Source organism: Polypterus senegalus, chromosome 14, assembly GCF_016835505.1.
Source record: "Polypterus senegalus isolate Bchr_013 chromosome 14, ASM1683550v1, whole genome shotgun sequence".
NCBI lineage: Eukaryota > Metazoa > Chordata > Cladistia > Polypteriformes > Polypteridae > Polypterus > Polypterus senegalus.
The window spans coordinates 31895772-31901023 of NC_053167.1; the positions used below are offsets into that span (position 1 = coordinate 31895772).

At 42.9% G+C, this 5252-nt stretch overlaps 1 long non-coding RNA gene across 3 annotated transcripts in view; it reads right to left on the minus strand.

Annotated features, from left to right (window-relative positions):
* LOC120515112 overlaps positions 1–5056 on the minus strand; it is a 37420-nt gene extending 32364 nt beyond the window's left edge. For 2 of the 3 annotated variants that reach the window (XR_005630592.1, XR_005630591.1), the window contains exon 1: positions 4775–5056. This is a non-coding gene — a long non-coding RNA (uncharacterized LOC120515112). The remainder of the gene's footprint in view (positions 1–4774) is intronic. The other variant, XR_005630593.1, reaches the window with a different exon arrangement.
* Between the last annotated feature and the right edge of the window lie 196 nt (positions 5057–5252).

A 5252-nucleotide genomic window follows, 5' to 3' on the forward strand; every position in this document is an offset into this window, starting at 1 on the left:
CCAGAGGCCACAGGTCAGCCATGCCCTTGACCCTCTGCAGTTCACATACCAGGAGAAGGTGGGAGTGTAGGATGCCATCATCTATATGCTACAATGATCCCTCTCCCACTTGAACAGAGGCAGTGGTGCTGTAAGAATTATGTTTCTGGACTTCTCTTGTGCCTTCAACACCATCCAACCTCTGCTCCTTATGGACAAGCTGACTGAGATAGGAGAAGATTCATACCTGGTGGCATGGATTGTGGACTATCTTACAGACAGACCTCAGTATGTGTGTCTCGATAACTGCAGGTCTGACATTGTGGCCAGCAACACAGGAGCGCCGCAGGTGACTGTACTTTCTCCAGTCCTATTCAGCCTATATACATCAGACTTCCAATACAACTCAGAGTCCTGCCACGTGCAAAAGTTCACTGACGACACTGCTATCGTGGGCTGCATCAGGAGGGGCAGAAGGAGGAGTATAAGAAGCTAATCAAGGACTTTGTTAAATGGTGTGACTCAAACCACCTACACCTGAACACCAGCAAAACCAAGAAGCTGGTGGTGGATTTTAGGAGACCCAGGCCCCTCCTGGACCCTGTGATCATCAGAGGTGACTGTGTGCAGAGGGTGCAGACCTTTAAATATCTGGGAGTGCAGCTGGATGACAAATTGGACTGGACTGCCAATACTGATGCTCTGTGTAAGAAAGGTCAGAGCCGACTATACTTCCTTAGAAGGCTGGCATCCTTCAACATCTGCAATAAGATGCTGCAGATGTTCTATCAGATGGTTGTAGCGAGCACCCTCTTCTACGCGGTGGTGTGCTGGGAAGGAAGCATAAAGAAGAGGGACGACTCACACCTGGACAAACTGGTGAGGAAGGCAGGCTCTATTGTAGACACGGAGCTGGACAGTTTGACATCCGTGGCAGAGCGACGGGCACTGAGCAGGCTCCTGTCAATCATGGAGAATCCACTGCATCCACTGAACAGGATCATCTCCAGACAGAGGAGCAGCTTCAGCGACAGACTGCTGTCACCGTCCTGCTCCACTGACAGACTGAGGAAATCATTCCTCCCCCACACTATGCGACTCTTTAATTCCACCCGGAGGGGTAAAAGCTAACATTATACAAAGTTATTTTCTGTTTTACCTGCGTTTTTATCACTCTTTAATTAAATATTGTTTTTTATCAGTATGCTGCTACTGGAGTATATGAATTTCTCCTTGGGGATTAATAAAGTGTCTATCTATCTATCTAGTAACAACATTTTCAAACTAATCAATCCTCTAAACAGAACGTCCACCTATTGCAGGGTTCACTTATGAACCATACACTGGGACAACTTAGAATCGGCATTGAACCCAACAGCCACCTCTTTACCGACATCGGAGGAGAACTGAAAATTCCTTGCAAAGGATGGCTGGATGTGGAAATTGAATCCAGAATGCTAGATCCACAAAGCTGCAACGCTAACCACTGTGCCAACATGCTATCCAAGTTCAAATAATTATTTTTCAGAATTACTTACAAAGAAATAAAGCAGCAAAATATTCACACTTAAGCTGAGAATAGTAAATCATTAAAGGCATCTATTCATTTTCAAATTAGCTCCAGACATACAGGGTCTTTGGTAATGAAGCCCTGGGCAAGAAATAACCTTACAGTGTGTTAAACACACTACCTTGCAAATACTGTTTGTAAGAAAATATACAGTGCATCCGGAAAGTATTCACTGCGCATCACTTTTTCCACATTTTGTTATGTTACAGCCTTATTCCAAAATTAATTCATTTTTTTCCTCAGAATTCTACACACAACACCCCATAATGACAACATGAAAAAAGTTTACTTGAGGTTTTTGCAAATTTATTAAAAATAAAAAATTGAGAAAGCACATGTACATAAGTATTCACAGCCTTTGCCATGAAGCTCCAAATTGAGCTCAGGTGCATCCCTGTTTCCCCTGATCATCCTTGAGATGTTTCTGAAGCTTCATTGGAGTCCACCTGTGGTAAATTCAGTTGACTGGACATGATTTGGAAAGGCACACACCTGTCTATATAAGGTCCCACAGTTGACAGTTCATGTCAGAGCACAAACCAAGCATGAAGTCAAAGGAATTGTCTGTGGACCTCCGAAACAGGATTGTCTCGAGGCACAAATCTGGGGAAGGTTACAGAAAAATGTCTGCTGCTTTGAAGGTCCCAATGAGCTCAGTGGCCTCCATCATCTATAAGTGGAAGAAGTTCGAAACCACCAGGACTCTTCCTAGAGCTGGCCGGCCATCTAAACTGAGTGATCGGGGGAGAAGGGCCTTAGTCAGGGAGGTGACCAAGAACCCAATGGTCACTCTGTCAGAGCTCCAGAAGTCCTCTGTGGAGAGAGGAGAACCTTCCAGAAGACAACCATCTTTGCAACAATCCACCAATCAGGCCTGTATGGTAGAGTGGCCAGACGGAAGCCACTCCTTAGTAAAAGGCACATGGCAGCCCGCCTGGAGTTTGCCAAAAGGCACCTGAAGGACTCTCAGACCATGAGAAACAAAATCCTGTGGTATGATGAGACAAAGATTGAATACTTTGATGTGAATGCCAAGCGTCACATTTGGAGGAAACCAGGCACCGCTCATCACCAGGCCAATACCATCCCTACAGTGAAGCATGGTGGTGGCAGCATCATGCTGTGGGGATGTTTCTCAGCGGCAGGAACTGGGAGACTAGTCAGGATAAAGGGAAAGATGACTGCAGCAATGTACAGAGACATCCTGGATGAAAACCTGCTCCAGAGCGCTCTTGACCTCAGACTGGGGCGACGGTTCATCTTTCAGCAGGACAACAACCCTAAGCACACAGCCAAGATATCAAAGGAGTGGCTTCAGGACAACTCTGTGAATGTCCTTGAGGGGCCCAGCCAGAGCCCAGACTTGAATCCGATTGAACATCTCCGGAGAGATCTTAAAATGGCTGTGCACCGACGCTTCCCATCCAATCTGATGGAGCTTGAGAGGTGCTGCAAAGAGGAATGGGCGAAACTGGCCAAGGATAGGTGTGCCAAGCTTGTGGCATCATATTCAAAAAGACTTGAGGCTGTAATTGCTGCCAAAGGTGCATCGACAAAGTATTGAGCAAAGGCTGTGAATACTTATGTACATGTGATTTCTCAGTTTTTTTATTTTTAATAAATTTGCAAAAACCACAAGTAAACTTTTTTCATGTTGTCATTATGTGGTGTTGTGTGTAGAATTCTGAGGAAAAAAATGAATTTAATCCATTTTGGAATAAGGCTGTAACATAACAAAATGTGGAAATATTGATGCGCAGTGAATACTTTCTGGATGCACTGTACCTAACTGCACATTTTAGAACTCAAAAACTGAAAATGGAATGTGTAAAACAAGAGGTATGATTTGGTAAGGATTTAAAGTTGTCCTCCAGTTAAAAAAACTGGAGGAATTGAAAAAATCAGCAGCCAGTATATTTGTAGGATCAGGACAGAAATCCACTTGCACGTTCAAAGGCAGCATAGCACCTTAGAGCGCAGCAGTGTCTTGCCTACCCAGCTTCAAGGGCCATGGATTTGACTCGTGGCCTGATGACGGTGTATGTGGAAGGTGAATGTAGGGTTTTGTCTGAAGACTCCGTTTTCCCCGACACATTCTGTAGGACAACTTATGGTTCTGAATGGGTTGTGTAAATGGTCCGTTTGATAAATCGGTGGCACTTCAGGGTGGGTTTGCTCCTGTGTTATCCCAAATGACGCAAGCCTGTAATGATAAAGGCAGGTCAGAAAAATGTATGGATGATGTAAACACCAGAAATAAAGCCATCGCATTGGGATAAATTAATATTGCCTCATTTCCACCTCTGCAAACTTAACCAACACAGTTTTCTCAGTCATTTTAAAAGCAGATGCTCCAGCACTTATTACCCCTTACGTGACACGTAGCACCACACGATTTCTGCTTTTACACTGGTCTTGCACCCATCTTCACACAGTGCCCAGGGTCCCTGTTGTTTAAATTTGATTAATTAGTTTTGCTTGAGTTACTTTAATAAAATCTTTCAAAAAGTCAAGGTAGATAATAACACATGGTTTAATGCTCTGCTACCTCATAAAACTCCAAAGTAACACGGAATCTCATCTGTCTGAACACAGGCCAAAAATTGGCATTAAAAAGCTCATTCTCGTCTTTTTAATTTGCAGTTTGTTCCATCGTCAGTTAACAGACCCGCAGTTAGCAGAACTCGCCCTGTGTCCTTTTTATGCAGTGTTATAATACTGGTAGATCTAAGAAATTCTTTAATTTCTCGTGACGTCTGAAAAACATTTTAAAAGTTTATTTTAAATTTTAGTGTGCATATAATTATACTTGAAATTGTAATCAAATTTCTAGTGTGCACATACGTATTAGTTTATACATTTATTATCCACAGGCCCCAGAAATAAATCCAATAAAGTTCCATTATTAAAGTCTTAGATGCACAGTTGATATTTGTGTTAAGACTAAAAGTAAAACTTAAGAAATTGTATTAAATTATAAAGGGGCGGTAATGTTCGTAAACTTAAAATACAACTATTTCATTATATGCAAAGATAATAACACTGCACAACTGGCTTCTTCTTTCGGCTGTTCTAAACAGAAAACGAAGACAGCGACAGCAACAGCGATGTTTAAAAGTGAGAAATGCAAGTACGCTCAGTGTGAATATGCAGTAGTAGGAGACAACCAATACCACGCAGTGCCCACCCTAAAAATGAGACGTAAACAAGTAGGGAGATACATACCAACCTTTGAAAACAGCGGACGCTGCACGTTATTACAATTTAGTATTTGCATAAATCTTCACAGCACAAAGGGCTCGAGTAAGCTTCATGTATTTCCTCATGATATCCAAGCGCAGAACATACCTAAACCTCATTAATAACTTATGAATAAAATACATTGGCATAAATGTAACTTTCTGTGGGTGGACATGATGCAAGTGATTCAGAAGCACTTATAAATGTTTCAACCTTGGCTCGTTGCACTATTACAAATGCAACTCCAAAATCCATTATGGCGGCTCAAAACATACCACACGAAAGCTTGGCTGAAATCCCTTAGTGTGACGTTGTACTGAGGTCAACCCAAGCCCTAGCTCCACCCATACGAGCAGCAACAAGACCACGCCCACACCTTGTGGAGCGACACTATTGGTTTTTAGATTAGCGTGGGCGTGGAAGGAGGTGGGGATAACAATATTGTGACCTCACAATCAGCTGT